Genomic DNA, 13,432 nt, shown 5'->3' on the forward strand with positions numbered 1-13,432 from the left:
CTGCCTACCTGGGGCTCGGATTGGTGATGTTAAAAGGAAACTCTCTGATCTGGTGCAGCCCTCTGACTACTATCCGCTGCTGGTTTTTCAGGTTGGCAGTGATGAAATTATTACAAGCAGGGCAAGGGCAATGAAGAGAGACTTCAGGGCCCTGGGAGGGCTGGTTAGAGGGTCTGGAGCACAAGTGGTGTTTGCCTCCATACCTGTTACAAGCAAAGGTGAAGAGATAAATAGCAAGAGACTGCAGATCAATGTATGGCTACGGGACTGGTGCCAAATGCAGGGGTTTGGGTTTTTCAATCATAGGCTGCTATATGAGACACCTGGTTTGCTGGTGGCAGGTGGGATACATCAGTCCCAGAGGGGGAGAAGGTTTCTGGGGCAGGAGTTAGCAGGGCTCATTGACAGGGCTTTAAACTAGGTAGGAAGGGGGAAGGGGAGATAACTGGGCCTGTTGGGGACAAGCCCAAGAGAAACATGCTAGGACTTGAAGAATGGCAGACTAGGGAGAACTCTCAATCTATTGTTTCATTTGAGGGAAAGTGTAGTTGTTTCAACCCTGTCCTGCAGGGGAAAAAGGGTACCTGGGCAAGAGTTAATAGAGCTCACTCACAGAGCTCTAGGTTAGATTCGAAGTGCGAGGGGGTTGTAGCTGGGTTTGAACTAGTGGGGCAATGTTCTAGTATGAATGAAGACCAGAAGGCCTCCTGCCTTCCAAAGGTGCTGCTAGCGTGCTCAGCTCGCTCCCTGAAATGCCTGTACACCAATGCACGCAGCACGGGGAATAAACAGAAGGAGTTAGAAGTCTGTGTGCAGTCTGAAGGTTATGACCTGGTGGCAATTACAGAGACATGGTGGGACAGCTCACATGACTGGAATGTGGTTATGGATGGCTATGTCCATTTTAGGAAAGATAGATCAGCAAAGCGAGGTGGTGGAGTTGCTCTTTATGTGAAAGAGCGACTAGAATGTATTGAGTTCTGTCCAGGGGTGGATGAGGACCAAGTGGAAAGTCTCTGGGTGTGAATTAAGGGACAGGCTGGTACGGGTGGCACAGGTGTGGGGGTCTATTATAGACCTCCTGATCAGGACAAAGGAGTTGATGAGGCTTTCTACAGGCAATTGAAAGCAGCCTCACGACTACATGCCTTGGTCCTCATGGGGGATTTTAACTACCCTGATATTTGCTGGAAGACTTACACAGCCAGTCATTCACAGTCTAGGAGGTTCCTCCAGTGCATTGATGATAACTTCTTAATGCAAATGGTGGACGAACCAACTAGGAGAGGAGCGCTGCTGGATCTGGTACTCACCAACAAGGACGGTCTGGTTGAAGCAGTGACGGTCAATGGCAGCCTGGGCTGCAGTGACCATGAGATGGTGGAGTTTAGGATCTTGTGTGGGAGGAATAGAATACCTATCAAGGCCACATTTCTGGATTTCCAAAGGGCAAACTTAGGCCTCTTCAATCAGTTGCTAAGGGAAGTATCATGGCAAAGGGTACTAGGTGGTAAAGGGGTTCAAGATAGTTGGTCAGCATTCAAGAACCACTTCTTCAAAGCTCAGGATCAGAGTGTCCCAATGAGTAGGAAGTCAAGTAAGGGAGCCAGGAGACCAGCATGGTTGACCAAGGAACTGCTGGGCAAACTTGTATGGAAAAAGAGAATCTATGGATTATGGAAGGAGGGGCTGGCCCCTTGGGAGGAATATAGGACAGCTGTTAGAGGATGTAGGGAAGCAATTAGGACAGCTAAGGCTTCCTTGGAACTTAATCTGGCAAGTCGGGTCAAACAGAAAGGGCTTCTTCAAATACATCGTGAATAAAACTAACACAAGAAGCAGTATAGGCCCACTGCTGAATGAGGTGGGTGCCCTGGAGACGGAGGATATAAAGAAGGCAGAGGTGTTGAATGCCTTCTTTGCCTCTGTTTTTACTCCTGCAGACTCTCCCCGGGGGACCCAGATTCCTATAGCCCCAGAAGGAGTCAGGATAAAGGAGGAGTTTGCTTTGGTAGATGGGGATTGGGTTAGGGATCAGTTAAGTAATCTGGACATCTATAAATCAAAGGGTCCGGATGGAATACACCCGCAGGTGCTGAGGGAGCTGGTGGAGGTCATTGCCGAGCCACTCTCCATCATCTTTGGTAAGTCGTGGGAAACAGGTGAGGTGCCTGAGGATTGGAGGATGGCAAATGTCACGCCAGTCTATAAGAAGGGAAAGAAGGAGGACCCGGGTAATTATAGACTGGTCAGCCTTACCTCCATCCCTGGAAAGGTGATGGAGCAACTTATTCTTGACACCATCTCTAGGCATATCAAGGATGAGGGGGTCATTAAGAGCAGCCAGCATGTCTTTACCAAGGGGAAGTCATGTTTGACCAACCTTATAGCCTTCTACGAGTAAGTAACTAGGTGGATGGATGATGGTAGAGCGGTAAATGTGTTTTTTCTTGATTTCAGTAGGGCATTTGATACTGTCTCCCACAGCATCCTCATAGGTAAGCTAAGGAAGTGTGGGCTTGATGATCAGGTAGTGAGGTGGATCAAGAACTGGTTGGAAGGAAGAAGGCAGAGAGTTGTGGTCAGTGGGGCAGAATCTAGCTGGAGGTCTGTGACTAGTGGAGTCCCTCAGGGGTTGGTCCTGGGACCAGTGCTGTTTAATATTTTCATCAACGACCTGGATGAGGGAACTGAAGGTACCCTCAGCAAGTTTGCTGATGATACTAAACTGGGAGGAGTGGCTGACACACCAGAGGGCTGTGTTGCCATTCAGCGGGACCTGGACAGGCTGGAGAGTTGGGCGGAGAGGAACTTGATGAAATTCAACAAGGGCAAGTGTAGAGTCTTGCATCTGGGGAAGAACAACCCCATGTACCAGTCCAGGTTGGGGGCTGACCTGCTGGACAGTAGTGAAGGTGAAAGGGACCTGGGGGTCCTGGTGGATAGGAGGATGACCATGAGCCAGCAATGTGCCCTTGTGGCCAAGGGTGTATTAGAAAGGGTGTGGTTAGTAGGTCGAGAGAGGTTCTCCTCCCCCTCTACTCTGCCTTGATGAGGCTGCATCTGGATTATTGTGTCCAGTTCTGGGCCCCACAGTTCAAGAAGGACAGGGAATTGCTTGAAAGAGTCCAGCACAGAGCTACAAAGATGATTAAGGGAATGGAACATCTGTCTTATGAGGAGAAGCTGAGGAAGCTGGGACTCTTTAGCTTGGAGAAGAGGAGACTGAGGGGTGACCTCATCAATGTTTACAAATATGTAAAGGGTGAGTGTCAGGATGATGGAGCTAGGTTTTTTTCAGTGATGTCCAGTGATAGGACAAGGGGCAATGGGTGTAAACTGGAGCATAGGATGTTCCATGTGAACATCAGGAAAAATTTTTTTACTGTGAGAGTGACAGATCACCGGAACAGGTTGCCCAGGGGGGTTGTGGAGTCTCCTACGTTGGAGATACTCAAGGCCCTCCTGGACAAGTTCCTGTGTGATGTACTCTAGGTTACCCTGCTCTTGCAGGGGGGTTGGACTAGATGATCTTTTGAGGTCCCTTCCAACCCTTGGGATTCTGTGATTCTGTGATATTGAAAATGTCTGCCATCTTTCTCAATAGTTAATAATAAAACTGTATATTTGAGTTGAAATGCAATTATAGGTAGGACTCCTACATGCTCAGTAGGTGCTCTCACCCACAGGCTCCCTAGCTCCTCTGAAGTTCTTTGTAATGATGTACAAAAGATAAGTCTCCTGTTGGATCCTGCTTCTGACACACTTAACTATCTCCAATACATTAAGCTCAAGTCAAACTAATAAGGTCTTTTGCAGCTGTTCAAACAGGGTCTACTTTATTATTCATGCTCTATCTTAGCTGCATGATCTCAATCTCCCCTTCCATCAATCCCTTTATGCTTTTCAAAACATAAGAGACTATAATGTTTCTCCCACTACTGTGCAAGAAGAATAATAAACGTCAAGCCTAAATTTGTGTACGTGTGTATTGGTGGGGCTGAGGTAGGAAAGATTTGGATAGAATGCTAGAAAGCTGTTGTTATTGTAAGATCAGAGCTAGTGTTAAGAGTTACAGTGCTTTTTCTAAAAGTGGTTACTTGCAAGAGTATATAAGGTAGGTATAGAAAATGAAATGTCAAACGTCTTATTATAGTGCATATTTTTAAGCTATTGCAAGGTGTATATCAAGTTTAACTATTACACATTATAGTTTATATCCAACAAGATTAAATACATTTAGTAAGTACATAAGATGGTATATGGAATTTATAAATTTAAATTTATGCCTTACAAACATTTCAAACACAATTATTTTAGGTTTTTATCCAAAATTCTCTGAATCATTGACTCTTTGATGTTAGAACATCCCATGAGGCTGAATTTTTAAACTATAACCTCCATTCCTAAGTGAAAGAAATGGAAGCCTGTATATACTGTTGGGAGTTTTGTTTGTCCATCTTTGGATTTAGTTTCTGTGTCAGATAGACATAGATTTTTGTACGTCTAGAAGGGATTTTAGGAGGCTGTTGCTTCGTCTCCTGTTCGACACCAAATTCATCCCAGATTGCTGAGGGCTTTATCCAGCTGGGTCTTAGAAACCCCCAAGGATGCAGACTGCACAGTCTCTCTGGGCAGCCTGTTCCACTGCTGAACTACGTGCATAGTGAATTTTTTGTCCTTTTTACCTGTCGGAGCCTGCATACGTTCCAAACACATCTTCCATTTTAATGGATTTTTGTGTGAACATGGCACCCAAGTAGCGTCACTGGATTCTTGAAACCATCCTTGTGCTTTTCTGTAGCTGGATTCAGCAAAAGAGTGCATTTCATGCCAAGAAAACCAAACGTTTTAAATTTCATACGTAACAAAATGCTGTGTGGTTTGGGCTTTTTTTTTTTTTTTAATGCTTATTCTATGGGAAAATGCACACTTTAGAACTTTCTTTTTTTCTCTGGAAAAGAAGAAACATCAGCGTGTGAAAACTCTGATTTTTTTTGCTAGTATTAATTCTCAGTTTGGATTTTCACTATTGGTTTGATATCCTGCTTGAAAACTAGAGTTTTGGCATAACTGTTTTCCAAATCTTTCAAGTGTAAATGTGATTTCCTAAGAGATAGTGAAGATATGCCATAGTTAAGGAGGCAAAGTAGATTTCTTTCAACTGGTACTTGAAGAAGGAGAATATTTGAATGGGTAGAATGTGCCAAAACCAGTTGCTAGAAAAGAATATGGAATAAAATAAGACACATGAGTCAGGAAAGAAAGATTTTATAACTTGGCAATGTCTGTTCTATTATCAAGTATCATGCAAGATAATGGTATTAACAGCATCACCTCATAGAGCTGCACCATTCCTGTGCAACATACTGTGTTTGTATCCCAACTAGCACAAGTTTTCATGTGTAAAAAGGAAAGAAAAAGAAAGATAAGTGCAGTACAGTTATCCAGCTCAACATAAAGATTCAGTAAGACTCACTAAAGCCTTGGGGATTATTCCCATATTCACAATGCAGCATGTGCAAAGAATTGGTAAAAGCAAGACTGACTTGTGTGAAAATATAAAATAGCTTCATTAAGGTGCTTTGAAATGAAAGTCAGTCTTGTAGCCAGACATACATCCACTAACATGGATTGTTGCCAACATATTCACTTTTATATGTCCTGTCTTATTTGATTATACTGAAATTCTTCTAAGTCGTTTAGCTGAATTACAAATTATGTCTTTATTTGGAAACAAATATGCCCACAAAGGTATTATGTACCTCTTATGTGCAGTGTATGGTGTTACTGACTACAGAGATAGAGTAAAATACTTTGGACATTTCTGCTTCCGGTTAGATAATTGCATGTGACAGCTTCAATGCAGTTGCCATTGGAAAACAATGAAATTCATTGAATGCATTTTAGATCATCATAAAGGAATAGAAGACAAATTCCATCTGGAAGAAGAGAGAGGATGAATGCATGCTTATACATATATATATTCTATGTAAACTACACAGAGTATTCAAGTATTTTGTGTTTATAGTCAGTGCAGGTATGTTTCTACAAACCAATAAATAATATACACCATGTGATTCATTACAATACTTCTTACACTTCTTAATACTTTGAAATCCATGCAAGGGTAGCAAATAATGGGATGTTTTTCCTAATTATTTTTTTTCATAAAATTTGTCCTGGGAGCTGAAAGTCCTTCCCACTCTTTTATTTCAAATATATTTTTCTATTTCAAGTTAATTTAAAATAATAGTCAGTTGACATACATGAGCAGTTTTGTTGTAACTATGGAATACCTGCTGATTTACATGATACTGGATGGTTTCTCAAAAGAACTTTGGGGAAAAATATGCTTAACCTCATGGATTTTTGTGTAATAGTAATCTAGGTAAGCAGTAACTAACTACCATGACTGAGAGGTTTGTATAGTAAGACTGGGAAAATCCTGTGAAATTATGCCACATTCATTCTCTTGAGTATCTCACTTGCACATCACTGACATCACCAAGGCATTGTCATTTAAAAGTCAAGTGAATGATTTCTACTGATTTGTATTGATTTGACCTTTGCTATTCATTTGCTGACTAGCTATGTTTACTGATTTTTTTTAAATGACATTTCATAAAGATGCTAGGTGAGAATTCACTGCTTCATCAGGCATTCCTGTCTGAACATATTCACAAAAAAAAATCTGTAATTACAAAAAGTTAATTTCCATTAGATAATCTTATTTGGTCAATGTTTTTGTCAAGCTCTACATGTAAACTTCTTCACATCTCCTCACCCTTCTCATTACAAAACTGAAAGAAAAACTTTTTCTGTAGTGTAATAACTTTCTATCTTAATTTCAAAAATGTTATGATTCATGAGTTGGTGTTACCATATATCATCTGCATATAATTCTGCATTTGAGAGAATGAATAGCGAATATCTGTGTTTTGAAACTAAAAAGCATATTTTATATGTTTTGAAGCCAGCCAATGCAGCACAAATAGCAGAAATGCTAAACAGGGAGTAATTATTCCAGTCCACTCTGCCTTTAAATCATGCTCCTCTGACTTCACCTTGGACCAGGCACAATGCGTGAGTTTGCACTGCTCTCTGCCTTTTGAAACGTGTTTGACTCATTATTCTTCCTCTTGCTAAATGAAAATAATCTGCTGTTTAATTGCTTGCAAGCAATCACTTGCTAAGCTGATATGCTTGGCAAATTTCCTTTTTAGAACTGTCAGGTATACACACAACAGGAATTTGCCATGTTCTACTGCTAGATCATGTAGGGGGTCACAAGCTAGGACAGAGTTAAGCTGCTGCTATGTGGGTTCGCAGAAATTATCTCAAAGTTAACATCAGGTCTTTCTTTCTGGATGTCCATAAGATAATTACAGCAAATGGCTACTGACAGGCTAGATCACAGGAAAATGCTCTATGCAGCCCTATTCTTTCTAACAGCTACTGTTATCAGTCATTAAGCCTACCTATTTTCTGTGCTGCAACTGAGGTAAACTGCTCTGATATCTGTTTTTTTGACCCTTGTCTGTTGATTTGCTGACAGTTGTATCTAAATTCTGCAAATTAGGTATGTATCTGTTTCCTCTTTTTTATGATAACAGCAGCAATATTCTAGAAGTGTTCAAAGGATTCAACTGAGATCGGCTTCACCTTGTAGTAGACACTGTGCAGATGCACCTTTCTCATAAAAGGAGTAACACAAAAGATTTTATGAATCCAGTATACTTTTGATGTCCCTTCCCTGCCTTACCTAGTAATCTTTAAAAAAGTGCTGACACATGTAGACTGTTATTTCCAATAATAATAATAACAACAACAATAATCCTCTCCAGCCAGTAAGAGTAATGATGCACATGTAGTTTATTAACTGTATACTTAACACCTAAATACCACTAGGAAGCTGAGCACCACACAGTCTCTTGCTCACCCTCCCTTCAGTGGGACAGGGGAAAGAACTGGAAGTGCAAAAGTGAGAAAATTCAGGAGTCAATATTGACACAGTTAATAATTAAAAGAGGAAAACAAAAAAAGCCAAAACCAAACCAAACCATAACCAACCAAAAAAAAACCAGCAAACCCAAACAAACAAAACAACTCTTTAGATTCAGACTTAAATTGTAAAATTAAAAAAAAAAAAAAAAAAGTGTTGTAAAAGCAATTATTCACAAGCAGCTGTTGGATGCCCAGCCAGTCACCAAGCAATGGCAAACCCTAACAAACTCCCCTCCATGGTTTTATTGCTGAGGATAGACTAGCCATCCTTTTGGTCAAGCTGGGTCACCATTCCCAGCTGTGTTCCCTCTCAGCTTCTTGTCTGCCCCAAACTGTTCGGGGGGGGGGGGTGGGGCAGAGTGAGAAATGGACAAAGCCTTGATGCTCTGTAAGCGCTGCTCAGTAATAGCTAAAACTTGGTTTAACATCAGTGTTAGCAACACTGCTTTGTTCGCAAACCCAAAATTTAGCACCCTAGAGGCTGCTATGAAAAGAATTAACTCAAACCCAGCCAAAACCAGTACAGGGGTATGCATGCATGGTATCAAATGCTATCTTAATATATACACACTTCCACTTTTATCTGTGTTGCTTCAAAGAGCAAACAGCTCAATTCTTAATTTCTTCCTCACTGCTAGAAGACTTATTTTCCTACATAGCAAAGGCATATGTTTTTATTAATGAAGATCTTGGAGCTGCAATCTGCTGTTGTGCTCTTTGAAAGTTTATGCACCAGAATGTCTGATAACAATGTTAAGAGTAGGCATATTAGGTATCCTCAGGGAAAAAATATGCAACAAAAACTACAATAGAAAATTAATTACTGTGATGGGACTGCAGTACCAAATCTATACTACAATATAACTGTATGTGGTTGCACTACCATGAACACAGATTAAAGATGTCAGGATTTATAACAGAACTTAATATTGATAGTACTCTGATTCAAAACAGCATGTTTTTAAAGAGACAACTCTTAAGATTCAGACTTAAATCAGAGATTTATTTTGAAAATACATAATTAGAAAGACCATTTAGATGATAAACTTTTCCCCCCTTTTTTTTTCATTGTGTATGTTTTAAACCGTCACAGAATACTGCTATTCATGGATGTGTGAGTACAGATTTCAAAAGGAGGACTGCTGACCTGTGTCAGGCTATGGCCTGACCACTTGCTATTCTCTCCTGACAGAGTTGTAAGGAGGAAAACATAGGCTCTACATTTTTAAGACTGTGTTTTCCAAGGAGGTATTGCCACAGAATGATTAAAGCTGCTACCCTAGCCCTGGGCAGTGCAGTTGTAACAGCATGGCCCCATCATTAGTATCTTTGCAGAGATGTATATGTGAAAGCAGTGCATAAATTCCCATTTCATAGTTTTGGAAGCTTTTCCAGGCATCTGAATCCCCTCTGTTTTTAATGGCAAACTAAAAAAAAAAACAAACCAAAAAACAAAACAAAACTCAAAAAAACAAAACAAAACTCAAAAAAACAAAAACCAAAAACCAACCAAAACAAACCCCAAACTAAATCACAACCTAATCCTTTTATATCCATCCGATATTTTAGATAATATATATCAGGATTTTTAAAAAAATCCAGAACAATCTCCTCTTTCTTAAAAGCTATGTCCTTATTCACGTAAATAGCTCATCTGATTTCAGGGGGATTTACTTTACTTTTGAGGTGAGCAAAGGTTTGGCTCAAGGCACTTTATTTTTACTATTAAGGGGTATTTTTCTTCTTTGGATCTGTACACATGCTCCTACTGCTACAATTTCAGTTGAAGAATGTTTTTGGCAAGTTCTGCAATGTCAGTCAGGTAAGAAAGGAATCACTGGGTATAAAAGCTAACGATTTTTTTGCAGGCTTCTCATGAATTAGGCCCATTTTTCATCGTGCAAAAAGAAAATTAAATTCCTACTTAAGTATTTTCTAAGAATTTGTAACTTTAGACTGACTTTATTTTCTACTTGTTTCATTAAGAAAGCCAAGCAAAAAGTCAGAAAAACAGGAAATGGTAATATGCATCCATAGAAAAGACCCTTCTTCCAAATAAATCTGATATTACCTGGAAACGAAAGAGTTCCTCCCAGTATGAAAAAGGTTGATATACATGTTAGATTTTTAAGCAAAACCAAATTATATTACATTTACTAATTAAGATTTTGTTACATGCATTTGTTTCTTCTTAATTAGATGAAAGAAAATCTTTGTTTACAGTTATATTAATTTGCCTGGAAGGTAAACTGCAGCTAGTGTATAAACCTCTGCATTTTCTTTTGAGTCCTACTGTTCTGAAAGGATCACATTTTCCTCCTCTTTCTCTATCTCATACATGGAAGCACTGTATAAAACCATTAAATTCCCCATTTGAAAGGAAATAGATAGGCTCCAATTTCCCTTAAAATGGGTTTGTTAACTTCTAAACTTTCCCTTAGTAATTTTCAGACATGGTATAGTGCCAGTCTCTCAGTACTTTCACCGCTCAAAGTTTCTCTCACTAAGGCTGGTTTTAATGTGTTCACTCCTTAGTTGTTCAGAGTAATATAAGCTTGTTTAAAATATTATTTCTATCAATCATTTACAGTGCTTACACTTACTATACATCATATTTCAAAAGAATTTTGACTATCTTGTCTTGACCTTACAAAGTGAGAGAACAATTAGAAGACATTTTTATACCTATTTAGTACTGTATACTTTGTGTGCAAACGTATGCCTGAGCTGAATTTTAGCAAGGCTAGACTTTAGTTAGAGAAACTCGGAAACAGGAGTCCAAATCTTGAAAGTTACTCTGCACATAGATGTCTGTTGTGGTTTAAACCCAGTCAGGTAACTTGTTCACTCACTCTCCCCCTTCTTTCCCTCCCCTTACTCCCGGAGGGATGGAGAGGAGAATTGAAAAGAATGCCACTCCCACGGGTTGAGATAAGAACAGTTTAGTAACTAAGGTATAACACAAATCACTACTGCTACCACCAATAATAATGATAAAGGAAATAACAAGGGAAGAGAATATATCACCTCACCACCAACTGACTGATAACTCCCCCCCCCAGCCCGACCAAGCACTGACCAATACCTCCTCCAACCCTGCAGTCCCCCAGCCCTTCTGGCTAACTCGCAGTGCATCCTGGGCATGACGTGCTGTGGTATGGAATACCTCTTTGGCTAGTTTGGGTCAGGTGTCCTGTCTCTGCTTCCTCCTGGCTTCCCCTCCTCCCTGGCAGAGCATGAGGCTCACAAAGTCCTTGACTAAACCAAAACATCATTGTTATCAGCTCTGTTCCCGAGCTGAAAGTCAAAACACTGCACTGCACCAGCTACCAAGAAGGAGAAAAATGACTGCTACTGCTGAACCCAGGACAATGTCCTTTAATATTGACATCTGTCTTGGATCTGGCCAAGCATAGTAACAGAAATATTTATTTGGGAAAATTGCCTACATGGATAAAGAAATTTTTTTACATGTGCAACTTAAAATATTTTTCTTGCTTCAGTTTGCATAATATTTGAGCACTGTGCTCTCCATTACTTTTACTGTTTTGAGACCTCAATACAGAGAAGTATTATTATATTTTCCAGATAGTGCATAAAGGTCAAGATTTTTCTTGCCCACACTGTGTGAAAGCCAGGTGTTTAACTTAAACCAGAACTATGGGATGTCTCCAAAGCTAATGCAGATACCTTGTAGTTTCTGGAGTGACTTATACAATCTATGATCCGCAAGACAATTTTAAAGCAGGTCAGCCATGTAAATCATCTTCATATACTTAACTTGTAACTGTGGGAGTTTGTGTGACTAGCTGCAACAATAAAACTAAATTTACATATCCAGATTAGGCAAAATCAAGTAGTAAGGAAGCTAAGGAAAACTTTTTTTTTTTAATTAAATAAGGAGGGACTGAACTTGCTACTACTATTGATAGCCATAGAAAGGGGTAATGAATAGTGGATTAAACAATTGGATGTTCAGCTGGGTTCCAGGAATCCTTAAAGGGAATTTAGTTTTCTGTCAGGGATGTCTTGTAAGTTATTGATCAGCTTCTTAAAGAAAGTTACTTAAAGCTTTGCTGCTTGAGTCGTCACATTCTGCACTGGAAGAAAGTCATAAAATGTGTTGAAGAAAGATGGTGTGAATAACTTCTCTCCCTGTAGTCTTTGCCTATACCTCAACCCCCCCAGATAGCTGGCCAGCAGTGTTGTATATAGAAAGTGCTTCTCCCACCCCCAAGAAGTCCCGTCCTCCATATAGAAAAATATTCTTTACAACGAGGGTGGTAAATACTGTGGCATATTGCCCAGAGAGGTGGTGGATGCACCATCCCTGAAGACATTCAAGGCCAGGCTGGATGTGATTCTGGGCAACCTGATCTAGTTGAAGGTGTCCCTGTTCATTGCAGGGGGGGGTGACTAGATGACCTTTTGTCCTAGGTTTAGCAGTAGCAGTCATTTTTTCTCTTTCTTAGTAGCTGGTGCAGTACTGTGTTGTTGACTTTCAGCCTGGGAACAACACTGATAAGACCAATGTTTTTAGTTACTGCTCAAATGTTTGGTCTGGCCAAGGACTTTGTGAGTCTCATGCTCTGTCAGGGAGGAGGGGAAGCCAGGAGGAAGCAGACAGGACCCCTGATCCAAACTAGCCAAAGAGGTATTCCATAGCACAGCACGTCATGCCCAGGATGTAACTGAGAGTTACCCAGATGTGCTGGGGCACTGCGGGGTTGGACTACATATCGGTCAGTGCTAGGTCAGGTAGAGTGGGGCGAGTTACGGTTGGCGGGTGGTGAGGTACTGTATTCTCTTCCCTTGTTATTTCCCTTATCATTATTATTTTTCGGGGTAGCAGTAGTGATTTGTGTTATACCTTAGTTACTGGACTGTTCTTACCTCAACCTGTGGGAGTTGCATTCTTTTGATTCTCCTCCCCATCCCTCTGGGAGCACGGAGAGGGCAAGAAGGCAGGGAGTGAGAGAGAGACTGCATGGCTGACTTGCCGACAGGGTTTAAACCAGGACACCTTTGAAGGTCCCTTCCAACCCAAAATATTCTAGGATTCTATGATTAAGAGGATAGTAATTTCCCTAATAAACTGGTAGCCAAACATGTCTGTTATCAAAAGTGTTTTGGTCACAGAGCCAAGACATATCTCTATACCGGATGCTATGAATAAAATTAATTCAAAAACCAGAATGATGAGAAAAAATACTGGACATGTTTTCAATCTGTTCTCACTTTCTCACTTAGATACTTATCCAGATGTTGACAAAAAAATGCTGCTATAGGACAACACAGCCTCCTCAGGCATTGTTTCTTCTGTTTAAAAAAAAAAAAGACTGCATTTTCAGGAGTTGCTTATTCATCCACTTTTTCCTCTATCCCACAGATTTTTAACAGCCAAGTTGTCCTGTCTTTTAATTGC

Source organism: Pezoporus flaviventris, unplaced genomic scaffold, assembly GCF_033815535.1.
Source record: "Pezoporus flaviventris isolate CSIRO_AGI_PZ_B2104156 unplaced genomic scaffold, CSIRO_AGI_Pfla_v1 ptg000007l, whole genome shotgun sequence".
Taxonomy (NCBI): Eukaryota; Metazoa; Chordata; class Aves; order Psittaciformes; family Psittacidae; genus Pezoporus; species Pezoporus flaviventris.